The following is a 24,506-nucleotide window of genomic DNA, read 5'->3' as shown; positions in this document are numbered from 1 at the left end:
ACAGCTGCTGGCCAAGGAGCGGGGGAAAAAGAGCAGCAATCCAAATCCCAAGCAGGCAGAGGGTGAAGAGTGTGTTGGGATGCCTGTGTGAAGCAGGCAACTTCTGGGAATCTGTGCGCCGTTGGCTGAAGGCACATCTTGATTGCATCTTTTCAGATAAAAGCTCAGATCCACTCCTCATCTCTGTCCTCCTCCCCACCCCCAGTGTTTACAGCTCTGAGACTCTGATTTAGGTGGTTTACTGTGGCTTTCATCTAAGTGCATCAGCATTTTTAAATTAGTCACAGGTGACTCAGAGGGTTACAAGAATAATGTTAAATTACCAGACATACACAGCCCATATACTTTATTACCTCATTTTTGTATCTTCTTTATGGCCTGTGATAGCAATGACCTTATAGTCTGTGGCTGAAGAGCCAGTTAAACTTGTTCCCTGTCAAAATGGTAATTAAAAAAATTCCTATAGGGTAGGAAGCAAACCTTTACTCTCCAGTATATTTCTCCTTCCAACAAGGCCCCTGAGTGAGGCTCTGAGAGAAAGAGAAGACAATGTGCACAGAAAGTCTCCGATGAGCACGCTTATCAGCCAGGCAGTGCTCAGTCATCTGCATTAATATTTTAAATAAATATATATTAGGCGTAACGGCGTACAGCGTATGCCAGGGCCAGAAAAACACAGCAATTTCTCTTTGGCCGCCATGCAATGCTTGATCTGATTGAGAAGAAGGAGGAAAAAAAAAGATAAATACATTTAGCAAAGACTTTGTATTGTTCTTACTTTCAAATGAAGATGACAGCTTGACTATCTCCTTCCTTTTTTTAAATCTCCTTCTCCTTCTAATGTTTCAACTGTCAAGCTGGAGGAAGAGAGAATAAAAAGGAAGGGAAAATACAGTGTCTGAGGATATTTTGTTGGTTAGGACCATGAAAGAAACAGAAGCAAAACCTGAAAATATAATTATTTTGTGGGGGAGGGAGGTCCCCCAAAACTACAGTAGTTACAGTTTCACAAAGGCATGTGTTTAGGATAGACCTTCATTGATTGCCCAGGATTTTTTCTTCCATTTCCCCTCCATCCACACCAGGAATAATATTGGCAAAAGCCATGGGGATGGTGGCAGGGCCAGAGCCTGTGGTGTAGGAGGGCAGGTCCTGAGCACCCGGCTGGTGCTGTGCTGTGGCTGCATACCCAGGGCATCCGTGGGCACCACCGCTCCCAGTCTCACAAAGAAGAGGAAGAGGAGGAGGCTGTGATTCTTCACCCCCATCTGAACCCCTGGGACTGGTAGAGAACACCTCACAAAAGTGGTAGAAACAACACAGAAAATATTTCACCCCACTATTTTCCATGCTGTGATATTATAGACACATACTACTCCTTTCACCACCATCACTCCCCCACCCCCTGAAAATAAATAAATAAATAAATAAATAAATAAATAAATAAATAAAGACTTCCCTTGAATAAATGGGGGTTACATCCAGCTTTCCAGCACATGGTCCTTGCTGGGTGCCAGGTGTTTTTCTTGCTGGTGAGAAACAAATTCCCAGAAGCAGCAGAAGTACTGGATGAATCGCATCTTTTTCTTTCTCTCCTCCCTCCCCATTCAGAATCCCTTTTATTGGTGTCATTTACAGGTTACTAACCAAGTTGAAACATTCAAGCTGAAAGTCCAGCAGTTAAAAAGCAGCAAGGCATTCAAAGCCTGCTTCCCGTGCAATTTTTTAAAGTGCTGTACTAAGGAAATGTTCAGGAGAGTGAAGCTTCGCCTTTTATATATCCCAGCAGACTTACACTTTCTAATAGACCCGTCTAAATCAACAAAGTATTCCCGAGCCAGGGCCAAGAGTCGGCGAAAATGGCTCCAAGGCAACTGATGCAGCCACAACTTTCCACTGGAAGTTAATGAACTTTTAAAAACATTTTGGAAAGTGATGTATGCGCGAGGCTCCTTGGTGTACCACGGTTAATATAATGCATTCCCTTCCCTGGGGGAGACCCTGTCTGAGCTGTCAGCTGTCAGGTTGTTCTTCTGGAGCTTTTTCTTCATGTACGCAAGCCTTTCTCTCTCTTCTTTTGTTTTGCAGGGGAAGCAAAAAAGCAACCAGCTCCTGTTTGTGTAAATTCTGTGCTTTGAAGAATTTGAAGGGCACATGAACAGAGAAAAAAAAAAAAAAAAAAACTGTCTGAGTGAGCAGAGAAGTCGTGGTGCTGCCCTGGATGTCACCAGTGGGGTTAAGCATCCCGTGGGTGTGTAGCTTGCACATGAGTGCACATGTTGCTGTGTACTGCTGTGCAACAAAGATCACTGGTGTAAGGGATCATCAGCTCATCTGCATGGCCTCAAGCACGTAATGGACAAGTTTCTCCTTACAAAACCCAAAGATTCCTTCACGAGTCCTTCATGGCAGCCTGAAGCTGATCAGCTTTCTCTTACCAAGGATGAATAAGAGCTGTCAGACCTGAGACAACATGGGGTGAAAGGAGGATCACATCCAGAACCTCACTGGTCCAGGAGGCCACCACTCCTCCAGCTGCACTCATAAACAATATTCCCTCAAAGCTGAGCTGAAGCACAAGCCGGGATGCTTGGCAGCCTCTCTGGAGAGGGCCTGGTCCATCACCCCTCTCCAGACAGGTCCGTATTTGATGCCTCCAGCCTTTGGGATCTGAGGTTTAGTCTGAGCTTGCAATTTTTGTATTTCCAGCTACTGCTGTCCACTTCTCTGAACTCTTCTTCATGCTTACTCTTCCAACACACCCGGACACAGCATGGCATTCCGCCCAGGGCTGTCTTCTCCCTGTGCCAGGTGGCATTACCTGCCTTTTAAATAAATCCAAAGATTGGCTTCACTCTCCCTGGAACTGCAATGAGAGCTCATCCTGAAGGGTTATTGCAGATGACCCTGAAGCCATTCCTCAAGACACTGCTTTCAAACACGGAGCTTGCTTTTCTGTAAGCACAGCCTTGCATTCTTCAATCCCAGAGGGACTCCCTCCTATTAGGCTGGACTAAAAGCATCCTGCTGAGCCATGGCCAGTTAAGTACACAATCCATATCTCTCAGTGTGAGTAACCCATATCTTCCTGATTTGCCAGTCTGCAAATTTCTGTGTCATCTGTAATGCCATAAATGGTTCCTAACCCCTATATGTTCTATATCACTGCCAAATAACTTATACAAAACCTTAAACAGTGTCGGAGGAAGACCAATCTCTGGGGGATCCACTTCAGAACAGCTCTACTTGTTGGAGTTATGGTGTGAATGTTTTTCAACATGCAGCAGTGAACGGGTACACTGAATTGTTGTCCTGTTGGCACTGCAAAAACACATGCTTTCAGAATCAAAATACCAAAAATACCATGCTTTCATGGGTGATGTTCTTTGATTATGCTTTATAAACCATATCAACGTGGGTGTCTTCCTCAACCCCAGTCTATGATCATGAGAAAGATACGAGCAGGCTGTTTTCAGTCTCCCCTGACTCACCCCATCTAAGCAGCATTAAAAATTTCTCCATTCCTGAAGGAAGATTTGCTAATATTTGGCAGAAAAATAGCAGAGTGAAATCAATAGGGGGAACTGGAGAAGATTATGGATACAGGTCATTTGTTTACACAGCTTTGCTAGTGACCTGACTAAGGGAAAATTAACAAAAGCTTGCCGTTTTGGAAAATAGAAAGTTTTCACATGTTCAAGGAGTGTAGGAATCAAAGCCTGTGAAAATGGGCACACCGAAGCAATGTCCAATGGAGCAATATTTTAGCTGTCAACGTTATTCATTTTTGCTGGGTCAGAATACAATCCCTGAGCAAGACTTAACAACTAGACCCTGCTTTGTGTACTCAGTTTCATGGGTGTTGTGAATAAGAAAAATAATCTTCTTAGGAAGCTTGTAAAAATGGGAGACACTATTTAGAGACAAGCATTTTAGTCAAAATCTTTCCATGTTCCTACTGTTCCCGCTGTAATTGCACATTCACATCACTGTCCATCTCCACGTCTCTCCAAAATGATTACATACAACCACGCTTTTCAGAAGTTTACGTGAAGTCTGCTATCACAAACACTTTGCTGAATATGAAACATCTGGAATGGACAAATATAGCACAGTTATGGAATGGCCTTTGTATAACACACTGTACGATGATCAAATAAGCTAGGACTTGTCTGTCTTTGGAAGTCACTGGGGAGAGGGTAGGATTGTGATGTCTAAAAACTCATTAGTGGCTCAAAGAAGATAAACAAGGACCAGGTGTCCGTGGTCTCCACCAGTACAGGAATAAGAAACCAGCAAGTAAAACTAGCAGGCAGATGGCTTAAACAAACAAAAGGATGTGGTTCATTACCCAACGTGCAGTTGAGCTGTGGAGCTCCTTGCTGCAGGATGTTGTGGATGCTAGAAATGCACAAGGGCTCATAAAGGAATTAGGCAAGTTCCTGGAAAAAAAAAAAAAAAAAGAAAAAAAAAGAAAAAAAAATCCATCAGGGCTTATTAAAGCTAACAACACTGCCTCGGAAGGGCTCCATATGACATATTGCAAAGTGTCCGGTGGAAATATTATATATCCTTTTCCTGTTTTTCTGCTTTTCTCCATGCATCTAGTCACTGTTAAAGTTGGCTAATCCACCAGTTCTTTAGCATTTTCAGCCTATTTTACTGTTTTCAGTGTAATTTTCCAGCAATATTTTGGTATTCCTAGTGAAATTAATTTTGCCATTGCCAAGACATTACAACAGGAATCCAACTGGCAGGCTAAGAAATCTAAATGACTAGATGGATGGAACTATATTGCTGTCACTTTCATGAGCTTACTTCAGGGTGCAAGCAGCTGTACATGAGTGGCGAAGTTTTATAAACTTGACAGGTTCCTCAAAGTCTACCAAGGGACCTGAAACACAAACCTGTGGACACAAGCCTGTGGATCAGGAAGCCACTCATCTGCTATTTCTCAGCAAGCGGGGCAATAGAGAACTGAAAGCACCACTTCGGATTTCCTTCATTTCTCCTTTGTTCCTTGGGCATCTTCAGGGGACCACTACCAAATCTGAGAGGCTGCACTGCTTAGCCTCTGTACAGCTATTTAAACCCACCACGTTACCAGTCCTGGCAGAAGATGCCCTCCAAAGGGTTAAGAGATGTTCCTAGAGCAGCAGTGCTGCGTTTGTGCCATATGGTCCTCATCACCACGCTGTTACCAAGGCAGCTGCCGGCAGAGGTACTGTTAGGGCAGCAGACACTCGCACGTGGAGCTGCCCTGCTGCAAGAACCCAAGTACAAAACCCAAATGTTTCTTCTTAAGGCCCTTAGCTACAACAGCAGTAATGGAAGGATGGGGTTTCAGCAGCAGGTCTGTGAGATATGCAACCAGCTTAATGCCTCTGAGACTGTCCATGCTGGCACACAGCACACACCTGCCCACCTTCATCCCAGGAGCACCATGAGAGAAAGGGAGACACCCAGAACATGAGCACAATATTAGCAGTGACTCCCTGATACTTCACGTCTCTCCAAAAACACCCAGGATGGGGTTTGGCTGCCCATAGATAAAGTTTCTCGCCACTTGTTCTCCATCATGGGCTCCAACTCCTGCTCCATAAGGGCATGCATCTCCTCTAGGTCCTGGTCGTCTCTGTGAGGATGTCCCAAATAACTTGAAGCATCAAAAATGGCATTAGACATCCATGTTTAACTCATTGAAACCCATTTGCAATGTGATATGTGCTGAAATATTCTGTCTGCTTGTCTTCACCAGCCTGTAAAATATGGACAATTTTTACCTATATGTAGAGTGCTGCAAAATACAACTCATAGATTATGACCAGTCCTTCAGCCTGAACATATCTGCTCATCAGATGCTGTTCAATCATCACACTTCTTCCATGCTAGGGAAATCAGTGCCATCACCAGAAGATGATCTTAACTCTTCAGGCTAACATTAGTGCCAAAAAACCCTGCAGCTTCTCCTCATTGTGCCATAGGCCTTGTGATATCCATGGATTTCCATCCCTTGGAGGGGATGGAAACTGTTTATTAACATTGCAAAACCTTTATGTTAATTGATTCATGCCTGATAATGTGAACTGGTATCCTTATCCCAAAACCCCAGTAATTTTTAGTGACTACTAACAGGTCTGTAAAGTGCTGGCAATACAGGAAGGTGCACTGATTTGAGCACTGATGCTTTAGAATATTGCAGCTGGTTGGGTGGAGAAGGTCGGTTCATTACCCTCATCTCGGGTTGTCCCTCCAAGCCCCATGTCTCAGGGACTGCAGTCTCTCAGATAATATGTTCCTCACTGTCTTCAAGGCAAGTTTGTGAGCAACAACACGCTCAAAGATGAGGCACCAAAACATTTGTGTCACTCCAATATCTCTGTGTAAGTCTGTGCTGACTCTTAAAGATCTTTGCATGGTTCAGTTCATTAACTTCTCTCCATGTCTTCCAAGGCAGAGGCAAATCACCCTATTTAAAATGCCTGGTTTTCTCCACTGAGAACAACGTTTATATCAGATGGAGATGTCCACAGGAAAGAGTCCTGATTTTGGTTTGCAGGCAAACCCAGCCTAGAATGGCTTGTGAAGGTTAATGGCAGAGAAATTCCAGACACTTAGGAAATCTAGAGGTCTCAGCTTGTTCACAGGAAATCCACAAGCAAGAAGGGAAAACAGGGGGGGTCAAATTCCCTGGACAATTGCCTAGACATTTTTATTAAGACTTAAGACTTAAGTCCCAGCACAGTGTGCACTTTCAGAAGGGTTGGTTTTGATGGGAACTTCATCAGAATGACTTTGTTGGTGCCAGAGGGGCAGAAGGAAGATTCAAGTGTCCGCATTAGGGAGCTTGACTAGGAGGCAAAGATCTCTGGTCCTGGACAGCCAGAATACATGGACAGGCTCTTCCTGACTATGACTCACAGCAGGAGCCTGAAAAAGGCTCTGGAAAGGTTTTTTTCCTTGTTGCTGACCTACCTGAGCAGACCCTCACCACCCTGAGACCTTCAGGCTTGCCAGGCTTATGCCTTGAGTCCTGTTCTGGTGCAGTCTGAGATAAAACTGTCCTCTGAACCCTCAGCCATGGCAGTGACTTAAGCATCTGCAGCTCTAGAAAATGCCACATGTCACAGGGAAATATTTTAAAAACCTTGCTTTCGTTCCCATGAACGAGGAGAACAAGTCTGGAAAGGCTGAAGGTTGTGGACTGTCCTGCTCCACTGTCAGCCCAGCTTTTCACTCATGCAGGGGCTGACCTCTCTCCAGGAGCCCCTACAGAAAGATGAATTAGGATGAATTAAACCAATTATATTTGCACAGGTCCAGGTGATACCTGTCAGCTCCTTGCCACCCGTGGGAGCTGCAGCCAGGCAGACATGCTGGCTGCTGGCTAAAATGCAATGGAGACAGCCCTGGAAAAGGAGCCCACCTCAATAACCATAGAAAAATATTGACTTCTTAGGAGTTCCTAGAGCATGTAATTGTGCACAGAGCTTATTGCAGTGTAATTGTTTAATTAGCTCCTGTGGGCACAGTGGACAGAGAGGTAGAGCATGGTGAGAGCTGGCACCAAGTCATTCTCCTGCTCCTCCACACTACGCTCAGAGCGAGAGCAGCAGGTCACACCACAGATCCAGCAGCTGCTAGGAACAGCACAGCCTTTGGCTGCCGTGCCCATCTCGGGTCGAGGTGCCAAAACCCAGGGCTGGATCAAATTGCCATCAGTTTGCAGGTCAGGCTGTGCCAACCTGACTTTTGCTTGCAGGGCAGACACATCTTGCCCAGGGCGAGCAGAATTGAATGAGTCCCAGACACCAGGATGAGCCTCTGCCTGAAACAGACACCGGACTCCTGGACCCCAAATGGGACTGCGTGTCCACATTCGTCTCTGCCTGTTGACAGCCTCCCTGATAACAAGCCAGTTAACGTGGGGGCTGGAAGCTGCACACAGCTTGGGAATTGTTTCAAGGCTACCTTAGTCAGGCTGTGTGAGGTCCGTGCCTCCTTTCCCATCACTGTACATGGCCAGACAGTGCGCTGGGAAGCATCAGCCCAGCTGTGTGCGGCCAGCAGTTGGACTCGGTGATCCCTGTGGGTCCCTTCTAATGCAGGGTATTCTGTAATTCTGCGAGTCCAGCAAGCCCAAGGAGCTTTGCATCTCACTCAGGATCTGGTCTTTGCTGTGCAGGAAAATGAAATGGTTTTTTTGAAACCAGCTTGTTTTCCCCCAATTCCTCCTGCTGGGCTTGGTGAGCTGGGCTCACCTTGGATCCCAAGGATCTCCTGCTTTCATATGGTGTCCCCAAAGAGCAGGGGGGAGAGCTCTCCAGCCTTCACCCACACTTCACACCGCTGAAAAGCACTGACGGCCAGCGTCCAAAGCCAGAACAGCTCTGGATGCCCCAGCAAAAGCAGCCTACATGTGGCTGGACACCATTACAACCCCAGGTCCTCCCCTCACCCCTCTCCAGCAACCAACCCTGAGCAATAACTGCTCGCCGGAGCTGCCCTGTGCTCCCTAGAGAGCTTTATCTTTGGTGGTGGCTGCACACCGTGCATGTCCACTGCATTCAGAGTTTGTACTTCACCCAGTGCTACATTTTTCCCAGCACATATTATATTTTTTCCTTCACTGCTGTCTTGTGATCGGGAGCAGCCGGCAGGGTGTGCAGAGCTGCGTGTGTGTCTGTGTGGCTTTGCACGCCCCTGTGTAGGGGATCGGGAGCAAACTTTGCCCCCTGCCCGCAGTGGCTGCGGGAGCGATTTGCTATCACTTACCACCACTTAAGCACACCATCAGCAAACAAGCTGAGAAAATGCCACGGGGCTAACAAGCCACTCCAGATCCTGCAGGGAGGTTGGCGACTTCTGCAGCGCCGTGCCCTAGAGCTGATTTTATTAAAATATTTGCACCGAGCGCTCGAGAGCAGTGGATTTTTGATGGGATTGTGTGCAGGCAACTCGGAGGGACAAGCCAGCAAGGCTCAACCTGACCTTTCGAGCCTGGGTAATTGCAGCTGTGACTCTACAGCAGGATGAAGCCCGATTAGTGATTTTCAGAAATGTTCTGCTGATAACAGTGATTGCTCCAAGTTGCTGAACGAACGCAGACACTGGTGCCCCGCTTCCCAGATAAAAAGTGATTAAAGTCTCCTTAAGAGCTTCTAAATCTGCTCTTCAGAAATTCCATTAAGCAATCTAATTAGCTAATTCTATTAACTGATTAGGTGATATTAATTAGTTAATTTAGGGGGGAAATTTATAAAGCTATTGAAGGAAATACAGAAAAAGGAGGGGGGACTTTCGGCCAAGAGCTTCCTTTCTTCACCCCCACAGTGCCTTAATTAGAAATTTTAATTAGCCATATGCTGGGGGTGGGGAATCACTAATGGACCTCTGCTCAACCCATCCTCTCTCCTGCTAGTCTTGCATCTTCTGGCAATTCACGGTGACCAAAGCAACCATGGAGGGTGGAGGTTTGGCTCTTGGGTACATTTTCACATTTCTTCCCTATTCCCTTTGTCAAGATCACATCGCACAGGGCACCAGGCTGTGGGTTTAGGAGATAAAAGCCCTGGTGCCTAGGACACCTCTGAAGGGCACTACAGGGACATCAGGCAGCCTCCAAAAACATTCTTTAATTCATGGCAATGGTGCTGAGAAGCTGGCAAGTGTTCCTCGTGCCTTTACAGGTGGATGCCCACTGGCAGGGACACCCAAGACTCTGGTGCTTGTGAAACAAGTGGTGTGCCCGTGGAGTTGCAGGGCTGGAAGGGTGGCCTGTGGGTGGTGTGAAAGAGGGATGAGCCATGCCCCAGGCACCTTCCCAGAGGTCCTGGGCGAGGGCTTAATCTTGGCAGCTTCGCACAGCATCATCCAGATTGGAAACTTGGCCACGCTTCCCAGTGACACCCAGATCTCAGCTCCTGACAAATACTGGCAGGGGCACAACCATGCCTGCGAATCCTCCTGACCCAGGCTGATGTATGGAAGCTCCAAGGATGCCAGGAAGACTCCCACCTACTGCATCCCATGTAGCTGTGAACCTGGTGCACCAGTCTGTCACCAGTTACACACAGATCTGGCAGGGGGAGGCAAGCAACCTCCCAGCCAGCTGCAGCATTTCTTCCTGACAAGCACCATGGAGAAAAGGCTCAGCCTGCTCCATGCACCTCTCTAAATACCTTCTCTACCTCCCCTCACAGCATCTTTTCTCAAAAGCCAATGGTTCCTGAAGGAATGGGAGTGGGTACCACCACCACACCGCTCCCAAGGTCTCTGGGAGGTGCTGAGCTAATCCCATCAAAGCCACTTGAGCAAACCCCAATATTGATTAACCTTGATGTACCAGGTGGGCTAGGGCAGAGGCTGAGGAGCTACAACCCCAGGGAGAGGTGCAGGTGGTTGAGGGAAAGGGGCAGCTGCTGTGAGTCAAAGCCCTCGTGCCTGGATCTCCTTGGGGCAGGGTGGTCTCACACATCCCTTCTGCAGTACCCGCAGGAGATAATTCCCCAGGTTGAGTTGTTATCACACAGCAAAGGCAAATGAAATCCTGGACCGCGGTGGCTCTGTTAATATTAATGCTGCCAATGTTACCGCTAAAAGCACCAGTGCCACTGCCTGTGCCTCCACACACACCCACAGCAGGCTTCTGAAACCAAGAAGCGTCAGATTTTAGTGTAAATTTTGAGGTGTTAAGCCTTGCAATACACCCTGCTTTCAAATCTTTCCTAGCAACCATCAGGATCACAGATTTTCGAAAGGGAAGGTGAGAATTCACAAAAACCCAGGAACAGGAGCAAAACCCCCAGGGACAGCGTGACTCACGCGGGAGCCCTGGCAGCGTGGCGCAGTTCTGCCTCCCATCCTGGTGGGAGAAGAGCAGCCCCACAGGCTCAGAGAGCCCAAAGTGATCTCTGCAAGGCACTCACCTCCTTGCACCAGACTTCATGGCTTCAACCACAAATACTTGCTGCAACATGGGAATTGCAGCACTCACCTGTGGTGCAAGCAAGGCAGTTTTCAAGCCATGGTCCTGCTCCATCGCAGGGGCACACTGAGGCACAGATCAGTTTGGAGCTGACTTTAAACTGTCTTTGAAAGGTGAAGATTCATCCCGAGTAATAAATGTTGCTTTGAGGAGGGCAGAGGATGTCTCATGAAGCCAATTCCCAGTCAGGTCCAAATCAAAACATTCAAGTTTTAACAAATGGATGGAGAAGTGGCTGCTCCCTGTCTCCCCTGGCTGGATACTGAGGAGCTGGGTACCAGACTCCCAGATCTAGGTGGTGCATACATTCCCTGCTTCTCATAGCTTTCTTGAAGTTACCAGCCATGCCACAACAGGGTGTTACATGCCCAGAGGGATCCAACGTGGTAATTCGCATGGCCTTTTGTTCACAGCAGCCTGCAAGCCATGCGTGTGAGAGCTCACCCACTTTGGGATACTTCTTAACACTGGGCTGGGAACAAGGAAGCCCAAAGAGACTCCCAGCTCCTCAGTTCTCATCCTTCCAGGCACCCAGGAAATGATATTAGAAAAAAATGAGCTCATCTTATGGGTGATCTCAAACATTTCATTGTTGAATATCAGATAATCCTTTGCTGGCTGTCCCACCTGTTTCCCAAAATACATCCCCCATATGCTTGCACATCTGGGGAGCAACCTTCAGCAGCAGCCACATGGATCCCATTTCCCTCGCCCTTCTGTCAGCGGAATGGCAATAGGTTGGGAGCAGTGAGGCCAAGGAACGTGAGAGCTCTTGATCTGAGCAGCAAAAAGTAAATCTTGGACAGCTCTGGGGTTGACCTCACTGTAAGCTGGATGCTTAAAAAGCACTGAGATGGATGAGGGTAAATTTCCAGCTCAACTTGTCAAAACTAGGCGGCACAACTAACCCAGCTGCATGCAGAAAGCATTGAGTTGGTGGCTTTTGTTATTTCAACCCATATTGGTTATTTTTTGTCCCACTTCTCTATTATGTGCCTCAACCCCATCAAAGTCTGCTGATTCTTCTTTGTTATTTCATAGAACAAATTCACAGTTTTTGGACCAAGTGATCATGTGGAGGAAAGGGCAGGGTCTCAGAGGGACTTTGCTATATCAGAAGACTCTTAGAAACCACTGCTTGAGCTAATTTTCCCAAAACTACCTTGATATCTCTTTGAAGAGGTTAGCCAGCAGGATATTTCTTACAGTGTTTCCTTAAATGCATGCTTTTTTTCTCTCTTTTTTTTTTTTCTTTTTTCTTTTTTTCTTTTTTTCCCTGTTGGGTATTCCAGCATCAGCCCCCTTGGAGGATGAGAACTGCCACAATTTTCTCACATATCATTATGTCACGCTAAGAGCCTGGACCGTAACTGTAAGTCCTCTGCTGGGAATTGCCTCAAATCCTGTTTTCTGCAGAAGTGATGCAGGGGGCAGCAAGGATGCACAGTGTTAAATGTAGGCGATGGGAGGCTCCCATGTGAGAACAGACTAAAAGGATTTGGGTTCTTCCTCTGAAGTGAAAGATTTCTGTAAGAATATGATATTAGAGCTTGTAAAACCACGACTAGGGAGGGAGAGATGTATATTAAACAATTATACCCAGGACCACTCGGAAAATTTGCAATTAAGCACATTTTAGACGTAAAATGAAATGTTTTCCCAAGTGCATGGAATTCACCTGCGGAACTCATTGCTGCGCGATGGCCAAACGTTTCAGCAGAAATTCAGATCTTTAGGGGGGGTATATCAATTAACATCTACTGATCTCCATCTTCGTGAGTCCTAAACCACTGGCAACAGCAAAGGAGGGCTTTGGGGACAGCCTGGGGACAGGACGTGGTGGCCTCTGCCAGCTTCACCGCCGCCCCAGTGAAGCATGCCGTGCTAGCTGCAGCTCACTGTGTACTTTTGCGAGGATCCCTGGAGCAGCAGAAGTTGGTACTAAAGTTCAGCTGTAACAGGAGCTTTGTTTAGCGGTGCTGGGACCAGAAGGTCAGCAGCAGCTGCTCTGCCAGGGTTTAACGCTTTGTTCACCTCCGCGCGCTCGCCCGTGCAGAATTTCCTGTTCCCCGGGCAGTGCAAGGAAGAACCTTCTGTTATTTTGTTAGCCCCTATTATTCATCAACTTTTAACGCCGAAAAGCCGAGCCGCGTGCGGCTCCGTTGTGCTGTAAGACAGCAGCCAGCAGCAGTTCCTCGCTGCTTTTTCCCAAGCAACCAGGAAATTTCGCAGCTTGTATTTTTGCAAAGTGCTGTTCAAATGATGGCAGCTCTTGAGAGCCACGGGGATGCACCACTGTCAGGATATTTAAATCAGGGCAAACTTCAAGTGCCAGAATAAAGGCTCACATTGCAGGAGATAAGTGTAGCAATGCAGAGCACTCAGCTGCTATTTTGCAGCCCAGATCCCACCTAATTATTTTTTTCTTTTTGAGCAACTGCAGGGCTGAGGAGTCCGTGTGTTAACCTGGCAGAAGCCGGGGAGAGTTCAGAGGTGACTATAAATGAGCAGACAGCCCTCTAGGAGGCCATTTTGTGAAGTGGCTTGAGCACATGATGGACAGCAAGGTCTTCCCTGACTTCTAGCCCCGATTCAGGGCACGATCCTGGCTGCAGATGCCAGCAGGGTGGGCACGAGTCCCTTTTGCAGCCCTGAGGACGTGTGGTACAGGAGCACCGCTTGCGTCTATGCCACTGATGTCATCTATGCCACAGATGTCTTGTCCTTCAAAACAGACGTGCGATCATGTCCCTGTGACAACTCCCACACTGTGCCTGGGCATCACCTGGGAAATGCCAGCACATCCGTGCTGTGCTCACTGCCTAATAATACAGACACCCTCGTGCTGCTGGGGTGGGACCTTCATATTTCAGCACTGAGTTGAGGTGGTGCATGTACCCTCTGGCTGCTCTCAAACCCAAATTTATTCTCCCAGCCTGGTAGCACACGTGTTTCCAGCAGCTCCTGAGAGGCCAACCCAGCCCTGCTCCAACACACGTGCCAAAGCCTCTGTAGCTCTGATCCCCCCTGGCAGAGACATCCCCGAGTGTGGCAGCACGCCACGTCCTGTGCATACAGCCAAGGCATCTTGGAGGAGATAAAACTACAGCAAACCCCAGCGGCTCCCCAAGCTTTTACCCACCCTGCCAGGCCACCACCACGTGTCTCCCCCCGCTGAGCTGCCCTCCAGGTCAGCCCGTCTCATATCACAGCTCTCCAGCAGCCCCTGCCTGATGGCTCAGCAACAGCCCCAGGAGCTGCAGTCCTAAATTATACTGCTTTGTTATGGTTATAGTCTTTTATTCTCCAGGCTCTTCGCTGAACAGCCGTGACACTTTGACCAGAAACCTCAAAGGGCTCCAGCTACTTAGAATTTGCCTCTCCTCTTCACTAGGGTTTGCTAGTGTGAGACTTCCCTGGGGATTTACTGTTTATTCTTCCCACAGCGCCTTATCAAGCTGGATCAGCATGTTCAGATGAGAGCATTGTAATGTTGGCTATGTCACATCCAGGGTTCCTCAAATCCCAGCTCGGCACTACTCACTGCCATCTCCTGTGTCAGGTCTTGGACCTCCGTGCTATTTTGTAAAGTGCTGGAGGACTCTTTGTGCCATTTCATAATTGGATCATAGCGACCTTTGGCAGAGTTGACCCTTTACTTTGAAGGTGATGGCTGATGATATCCCACAGGAGCTTGTGGATTATGGGCCATGCTTACCTGGTGTCATGCAAAGGCTCCTTCTGCAGATCACCACTCCTCCTACTTGCAATTGCATGAGAGAAAAGCCTTTCCTGTGCATGGATGTTTTTGCAGCTTTATTTCTGTCTAGATTCCTATCAAGAAAATTTATCAGACCAGCCTTCCCCACAATCAATATATCAGAAGAAAGAGGTGCAGTAGAGCTGGATAACAGGGGAACAGCAACCTGCCAACCTAGAGATGCTCAAGTAATGTGACACAGCCATGGGCACGTGGTCCATACTTGCCTGTACCACAGCAAGTCTCCATCTGTACACAACCAAACGGAAGGAAAAAGCCTTTTACAGCTGGGTAGTAGCTGCTCATCTTGCTGAGGCCACAAAGGGGGAAGCTGGATCACGCAATGAATGGCAAAGGTGCTTCCTTCACCAGCTCCACCACGAGCAGCTGTGGCCACAGGAGTTAAAGCCCCCATGGCTCTGATGCTTTACAATATGCCAGACCAAATTACCTGCCGAGATGAATGGAGCTTGGCTCCACAGAATCACGCTGGGAGCCAGTCCTGATGTATCATCCACAGAGGGCAGCGGGAGAAGGCAGATATTCTTATCTGATCTGAACCAGATTGCACATCTCTGGCAATCCCTGTGGTAATGTATAATCTTGGGCCAAGCCAGGAAACCCGATCCTGTGCTGAGGCCTCCAGCTGTTACTGCACAGTATCATAAAAACCTGCTTCATGCACCTGCTTGTATAATCCACTTCCACGGGGGAAACAGCCTTCCTGGCCATCCCCAGAGATCAGTTTTGCCCTGACAAATGAACCTTGCAAGACCTTGTAGTTTTAGCTAATATAGTTAGCATTGGCTTCCTTCTCCTGTAGGTTTGTTAGCAGGCTTCCTGCACTGAAAGAATGATCTTTGAGCCTTTGAAGTGTCTTCTCCTTCACTGTTCAGTGGCTGGTGAATCCATGGAGAGACGCAATCCACAAGAAGATGCAGACATGCCTTTCTGCATGGGCACTCAAGGTGACCAAGACACTCTCGTAACACTCTGAGCTGGAATAGGAATACAGCCAGGACTGAACACAAGGACCTTTTCCTCTCTCTACTGATTCTCTAGGAACAGACAAGGAGAAACAACCATCATCTGAAAAAGCAAGAAAACTTCAGGAACACAAGTTACCTAGACCCAAGTGAGAGTCCCTGTGTGGGCTGTATTGACCATGAATACCACGCAGATCTTCTTAGTGACCGTCCTCATCAGGACAAAACCTGAGCCCCTCTCATCAGGGCAAGCCACAGCAGACTCAAGACCAGAGGCAGATTTCTATCATTCTCTCACCTTTTCATTCTTCTTTTTCCCCCAAATCCATGTGAATGTTTCCATGACACACCAGCATAAAAGGGAGTCTGGTACTGTAATTTCCTGTGGAGAGGAAGCTGTAAGTCAATTACCAGCTATCTTTAAGCCAGGAAAAAGACTGAATTCAAGATGAGAGACACCAATAAAGTCCTATAGGGACAGACTCCACAAATGAAAGAATGAACATTTTTGCACAGTTTCTTTTGAAACCACAGAAGAGCAGCGCTGGGCAGGAACAGAGCTTTCTCTGTGATTCACTGGAGGGTTCCAAAACTCCAGAGGAGACATAACCCTCCTCTAATAAATGACAAAGGACCAGCTCCCCGCTCTTTTCACTGGCTGCAGCAAAGTCAAAGCAGATGCGGTGACCCACAGCGAGCGAGGACTTGAGCTCGCTGCAGCAGCTCAGCACGTGGCCAAGGGTCTGGCTGCTCCACATCCCAGCCCTTTCCAAGAGCTGTAGGATGGCTGTTCCCCAGCAGAGCTTTCAGCTGGTCCGTCTGCTGCAGGTTCTTCTTCTGCCCCCTGCAGTGGGATGTATTAAGTAAAATATCGGACATCTGCTGTCTGTGGTTGGTTTTCTTTCATCCCCTCCCCAGGCCGAGACTGGCCTGGCAGGAAGTGCAGCTCCCTTGCATTGTTTTGCACCTCCCTCAGGCTAAAAGGTGGGGAGAAGGCCCCCAAGTCACACTCAGCAGCTCCTTTTAGCAACAAATTGTAAATATTTGGGACAAAAGCCTTCTGGATCCACTCAAACAGGGCCTTTGCTAGTGCAGACAAAGACACACACAGCGGCAAGTGTTTCACTTAGCGCTGCATCCTGGCCCTTTCTGAACCCTCCAGTTACTTACAGGGTTGTGTTTTGACCCGGCACCAAACAAAGTCAATCCATGGACTTTCCCACTGCAGTCAGTGAGTTGGATCAGGCCCAAAATCCCACAGTATCCAAATGTGTGACAAGCATTATTAACACCTTGTTAGTACCTGGTGCAATGGACTGCTCACTTCCCTGCCTGTGGTGCCAAATTGCTCCCGACCCCGAAATCAAACCACGACTCTTGGGATTCCCACACACCATCCCCAAACAGGCAAAAAATATATCGTTCTTTTCTGAGAAGAAGACCTGGGCACAGCTCCTTACCTGTTACTGGTGGACTATCATGTTGCTGGTTTGTATAACAGGACCAGACCTTTTATAGCCAGTCTTGGGACCTCAGGATATGCCATTCCTACCAACAAGACAGTTTGAGGGAACAAATCCATGTGCATATACCATGCCACTTCAATAACCAGCTTAAAGCTTACCATAAATGTCAGCTAACTTCTTGTTTTTCCTCTGGTGAGCTTCTAGACCTACCTTGTGCCTTGTCTGGCCTCTGTCTTCCTTGTTTCCCAGTCCCATTAGCATTAAAAGACATCCCTATACGTGCTGGCAGTGCAGTAAGAGTGCTTCTCATTGCAGTGTAATTGATTTCACTGTCACTGGTGCAGACAGCATAACTGGGGACTGAAACAACTTCAAACTAGCATAATTGATTAAGCAAAGTGACTGAAATGGTTATTAGTACCTGCATGGGTCAGAGATATTAAGACCAAAAAGGCATGGCAAAGCACAAGAACACCAGTTTCCAGCTGTGCTGAAGAGAAGAATGAGTGTGTGTGTGTGTGTGGGGGGGGGGGGGGGGGAAGGTGGGGAGAGAGACATTTTCCTTCATTTTATTCAGTCTCTATCTCAGCTTCACAGAACTAGAGAATAATTTGGGTTGGCAGGGACCTCTGGAGGGCTGCAGCTCAATGCTCTGATCAAAGCAGGTCTAGGTTCAAGGTCAGACCTGGTTGTTAGGTCCCTGCTCCATTGAGTATTTGTTATCTCCAAGGTCTGAGACGTCATTTGCTGGGCTCTTCTTCTAGTGCTTCAGTGCTCTCATGAGAAAAAGCTTTTTTGTTATGTCCAAAAGGATTTTTTCCTTCTGCAGCTGGTGCCCCCTGCCTCTTCTTTTCTTGTGCAACTCTTCACTATAATCCTTTTAGGTAAACATAACATAAACTGCCTCTCTTTCTCTTCTCCATACACCTTGAACAATCCTTTTGACTCAGAGTGAAACACTTTACTTTGGGTTCTGGTAAGAAAAGTATCAATAATGAAAGCTGGCTTTTGGCTATATGGGTTGATGCCACCTCCTTTTCTAGCTTCTCTCCACACTTTGTTTTCCAGCTGAAGCTTTTCAGGAATTTGGAGTTGAATATGTAAATGTTCTCCTGGGTGAACAAAAGTCACATTTCTAATAAAACTCAGTAGTCACTAGAAAAATGCACCCAAGGAAAATCATAGGAAGTTGTGTGTCTTTGAAAAAATCTCACCTGTTCTCAGCATCCTTTCCCTCAGCTCTCCTGGGTTTTAAATATTAAAGTAAGGAGCTGTTGGCTTTGATACAGAAATAGCCTAATTCTCTGCCCAAGGTATTTCCCTTCCTGGCTCTCCTCCCCTTCAGCTCGGAGTGATTCTTAAACTCTTTTTATTTTTAATTTTCTAGTATTTGCCTATTTCCACCACCTCCCCCACGTGGCATGATGTCAAATCAGCAGCAAGCAGGCCAGAAGGAATGTATATCCCCATTACTCTCAGCACTACAGTGGAAGCTTTTAAGATGTAGCCAGTAAATTCAGTCTTCTACAGGGCGACTGCTAAGCAGAAGTCCCTCTTGCAAGAATGTCACCATGTGCTTCACACAACAAGGCAGCCAGCAGGCTCCTGCTGTTACCAACAGATGGCTGGAGGGTCAGCCCTCATGGTGCCAGGGCTTGCTGGATGGTTTTGCTGAGAAACAGGTAGGAAAAAATATTGCTACATGTCTGGATAGAAAACGCAAGACCAGAGCCAAGGTCAGAGCGCTTTTGAAAGGGTTTGCCACTGTCAGACCAAGTGCAGTTACCTAGACATGAACAGGCACTTTCTAATTGTCATGATTCCTGCTCAGTGTATGTTCCCGTGGGAGTGAGGTGCACAGGCCAGTGTGAAATTTTCCCATTGGGATATGTTTTTCTTTCATTAATTCCCTCCTGCTGTTATTTCTGTCTTATATCAAAGGCCAGGAGAATTTTGTCTATCCGAGAAAAGAATCAGAGGCACACACAAATCATATGACCCAAGAACCATTTTCCATTCTATTAACCCACTAAGACATACATGAATTATGAGGTAAACACTGTTGTTTCCTCTTTTTTTTTTTTTTTTTTTTTTTTTTTTTTTTTTTTTTTTTCCAAAACAAAACAAATACTCACCCTGCATGGGCAATAATACCATCACACTGTGATTGGATTATCAGAAGGTCACCAGACCCAAGGAACTGGATAGAGCTGTTTTGGGGATATCTGCAGAGGTATTCTGGATCCAACTGCTTTGTAGAGGTCTAAACTTTAGCTGGTTTCAAGGAAATAAGCATATGTAGGTCTATGCTCTGCTCCAAGCCCTGAGATTTGATCTTTTCTTATCTCTACTGACCCAAAAATAAAGGTCTTTCTGACAGTTCTTAGCACACCAGCATGATACTTACACCCAGTGAAGATGAATATATACCTTCCTACTTAAAAAGTTCAAGTGTCACATGTGAAAATTGCTTTTAGGAAATGAACTGAACACATGAATATTCTGAACATGGTCATGGAAGGCAAGCTCCAGCAAGAAGCATGGGCTTTTGCTGTGGATATCTGGTGCCCTACAACACTTCCCCTATTTCTAGGAATAATGAAATTCTATTTGTTTCATTACAGACCATTGCTTTCTGGCTATTTTAAGCTGTTGTTAATTAGCAATATCTGTTCCAGTTACCACTATAGGACTAATCTGGTTTCATGTAATTTATAGCAGACTGAAATGTTTCTGTCTTTATTATTTCTCTCCTATTCCTTCTGCAAACAACAAAAATAAATACTGATCAGCCTGACAGATAAACCAAACCTAACTAAGTTAGATTATTTTGATTAACTAACGTTTATCAGGCATTCAGTGCTTATCCCCATATTCTTGGAGAACAAAGTAGCTTTCCTGAATTATAAAAAGAAAGTGCGTTGCGTGATAGGCGAAACTTGGAGCATATGTCTTGCCACAAGAGCATCATGGGTCTTTACAAAGCAAAGCTTTACTCCTTCAAAAATCCCTATTGCCACATATTTTGTAGCAAAAACTGACTATGCAACCTGGCAGCGCAGACTCACCTGTATTTTAAGTCAAATTCTCTTGCTTCATGTTGGGCTACCTTGACCCACGGGATCCTTACAATCCGTTTGAGAGGTGGGCATGCGGTCACTTTTAGAAATGATGTCCCACATTTCCATCCCCACTTGCAGATCTTTCTTTCTTCAATGTTATCAGTAACTCTGCGAAGAATACAGCTTGAAAACAAGACCCTTAAAATGTAGGCATTTGAGTGCCTGTGTCTACATGTAAGCTAAGTGCCCAAGCTTCCGTAATAGTCAGCAGAGGTCTGAGGCTCAATGTGGCTTTTCTGGACGTATCTGGTACCACTTGACATGCTCTCAGGATAGCCAAACTACCAGTACAGAGCTGGCCGATGAATCAAGGACCTTAGGGAGACTCTTCTGGGGCAGCAGCTGGAGCCCATACAGGACACTCAAGGACATCTCAAAGACACAAGGTAGTAGGGTGGAAGAGAGTCCTAATCCCACAGAATGCAGTTGAATGAATGTAGGGTTCACACTATCAGCTGATGGTGGTCTACTTTAGAGAAAGATTAATTTCCATCCATGCTCCATGGGCTGTACTGACTGAACTTCCACCAGCTACGGGGGGAACTCAGATGCTTAGATCCCACTTGGACACCCAACATTAAATGCCAAAATTTTTTCGTCGTAATTTCACACTGAATAGCCAGTCGGGTGTACTGAATCAGGTCACATCGCCCTCAAGTGGACAAAGGCACTATCACAGTGAGCTGCACAAGGCAGCGATCACCGTCATGCTGTTTTCTTTTGAGGACATTTAAAAAACAAACAAAAAAAAAAAAACACCAGGTATCTACCCAGTCGTACAGGACAGTCTGTACTATGAAAAAGCTCAGCTGCAAGAACACAAAGGTTGCAAAGTATAGCCCAAAAATCTACAGTGGAGGAGGCCATAACTCATGCTGCCAAACCACCACCATAATTCAGCCACCTTGTACACTTCCATTACGATACTATCTCACCCAACTCAACATCAAACAAAAGGTAGTAGCAAAGCCAAGAATATAATTTACCTCTCCTGGATATCCATGCTGTGCCTTAATGACTAGAGAAAGTATTTGCTTTATGGCGCACTGCATTGTTCACTGTCCAACCGACGCACTGAATGAGCTTAGGGCCCTCTGCTGAAATATGCAGAATCTTGTTAAAAGAAATCAAAACAGGAGATCAAACTCAACTCATGTGAACAGCCTGACTTCTGGCAGCTTCCAGCACCAGGGTGCTTAACTTTGAAACCTTTGGAGTCTTAACTATTGTTCTCCATTGGACTTCCTCCAAGTTTAAAAACACACACACACACAAACAACAAAAAAGAAAAACACACACACAGAGTAATGTAAGAACAAAAGCCCTTTCACATGGAAATGTACTGACTAGTCCCGCTTCAGTCTAGAGAAAAAATTGAATCTATAGATAAAGATGCATATCTTTACAACTTGAAGGAATGGCTGATGATAGTAGCAGGAGATTATTACCCTTTGGAGGCAATACGAGAGGACAATGCACTGTGTGCTCTGTTTACTTGTTAGATAGAGGAATAATGCCAAATATGGGGGTTTTCAGATCCTTCACCTGGCTCTGAGGAGGAACATTCACCAGCAGAAGCAACTAGCCACACAGCATGCACAGGAAATTCAAACCTGGTGTCTCTCTTCAACAGTTCACCAACCAGGAAGAGATGCACCTTGCACATACACTGTCCTCTTCCAGCTCTGTTCCTCACCCCCATAGCAGAGGAGAACATCTCCTGCAAAGATGGTCCTATTGCTTGGGATTCTCTCTGTCTTCCTCCAAGCCTGCTCTGTCATTAGGTCCCCTAATCTATCCTGTAAAATCTGTGTTCAGGCTGTGGAAATGGTTGAACACTACTCGAAGGGAGTGGTATAGATGAGTTTTCCAGGTTTATAACAAACATTTCTGACTGCCTTGGATACCCCAGATAAATGGTTGAGGTCAAAAGAAGGTGGTTTCTGGGACAAATCTCATCCTCCCAGATTTATATCAAGCACATTTCCACTCCAGGATAGCCTGTGCCTAATCTATTCCCAAATTTCCCTTGTAATCTCAGCCTGAAGCAGCATGTGTGCAGCCCATTTTACAGCACAAGGACCTAATTACATTTTCCAGCTGTGCAACAGACTCCCACAAAGCAAAATAAAGCCTATGAATGTGCATTTCTTAGCTACCACTCGTGGACCTCTTGGAAGCAGTCCGTGGCCCTCAGGCTGATAAATGATCTGAAGGATGCCTGCACCCTTCCCACATCCACCTGGAGCACTTTTTCTCTATACATCAGACCTTCCCTTTCCAACCAAGTCCATTTAACATTTCCTCAGACTCCTAATAGTCTCCCCAGAAAAGCACCAAAAAAAAATTAAATAAATAAATAAAAAATAATCCATGCTTTTCTGCACTATATTGTCCTTGGCAGCAGCTGATGGTTATTTTCCTCTCCACTGCAAGAAGTCTTGATGAGCAGCTTCATGCCTCTCTTCTGCCTCCAAGTCCAATGAGATATTTCTCCTGCTTGGAGAGGGCTCGTGTGAAGTCACCACCACTTGGAGAGGAGCCCAGACACTGGAAGGGGAAACCCAGCAAGGTGCAGTCGGTCTAACAACCAAATGAGCTGCTCTGAACATGGTGGTTAGCAAGAGCCCCACAAAGGTCTCACCACAAAAGCCAAGAAACTGTGCGGTGGAGAAATGAAAGGAGGATTTAAGTGGAAGACAAAAGAGGAGAGGCACTCTCCCAGAATTTCTAGCTCATTAAAAAAAAAAAAAAAAAAAAATTAATGAGAAATGCAGCCCCCAGGCAGTCACAGGGAGTCTATTTAAAGGATGTTCATATTCTATCCCCTACAAAGTTTCATGGAGCATTTCATGGAGCATAAGGGCTCATCTAACTTTATCTCCGCTGACAGCAGGCTGTGATTCTGCCCTTTCTGGAGCCTGACAAGGTAGATTTGGAAATGGTTCTTCACTGGCAAGGCATCAGCAGTGCTTTGGCCTGGAGAACAAGGCACTGAGGCACCCCAACCCAGAGGTACCTCTTGTCCTCTTAACCACAGGGTGCTGAGGGTGAATTCTCCCTCGGACAAGGCAGCCTCTGGGGATGGGGCCATGCCTCCAGTTAATCTTGGGTCTTTGGGTCAGATTACAAACTGACCACTTTGGCAGGAGAAATCTGGGTGAAGGTAACCATGGACTCCAGGACAGTCTGAACATGAGGAAACCCAAGTGTTCTGGGCATCATAGTACTGGCCAAGCTTACATAATTTTCACTTTATTTGGACTAAGATAAAATGGTGTGATTGTGGCCACCTACTTCTGATAGATGAGTATATTTTATATAATTTCTGAATAAAATAAAGAGATATCTGATGCCCCAAATGCATTCCTGTCCCCAAGCTGGCATTCATACAACATCCTCCACTTACAGATGCCCCAACCTGGCATGAAATTTAGTCACCACACTTATGCAAAATTTCTGGCTTAATAGGCTATTTCCCTATTAGCCTTTAAAACAAAAAGCAAACAAACAAAAAAACAGAAAACAGAAAAACAAAATTGAAAGAAAAACACCTCTTTTTATTGCAAATATCTCTGTTTCCTCATTTAACATTTGGCTTTATTTCTATTCTCCGTTCACATTTTCATACAGTTCCTATGAGTATTACACATAACTTTCCCATGCCATATCCTCCTTGCTTTATTCTCTGTTTTCCCTCTGTATTGGCTGATTTTATTGTTAAGAAAAATTTGTTTTTATCTGTCACCGTGAAAACCTAAATGCTTTGGGACAGGTTCCCTGAATACTTGTGAACAATGATCTCATGGGTGTGACTCAACCACCCACAGTAAATAGAGGACAATTCTGAGCATCCTGAGGATGAGACCATGCAGACTCAGGATGCAGTGGGGCTGTGGCTGACTTAGGGTCGGTGATGCAAGAAAATTCATTGTATGCGGACTCATGACATGAAGCTTGCTTTCTGCCCTAAAAAAGAAGCATCACCTGCATGGCTTTCCTATTGTTTCATGCAGCTTGATGTGCCTGCCCTCCACCATGTGCTAACACCTACTTGGCTTCCAGTGACTAAGGTTTGGGCTCTCATCATGGGAAGACTCAGGCTTGAGTCCAACATCTGATCACAGTGGCTACCTTCCCATTACACAAACCCTCTCCTTCTGCCAGTGACAGCAATAAAATCGA

The sequence above is a fragment of the Netta rufina genome (genome assembly GCF_964035555.1).
Source record: "Netta rufina genome assembly, chromosome: 2".
In the NCBI taxonomy this organism is placed as follows: domain Eukaryota; kingdom Metazoa; phylum Chordata; class Aves; order Anseriformes; family Anatidae; genus Netta; species Netta rufina.
This window is presented reverse-complemented; position numbering follows the sequence as displayed.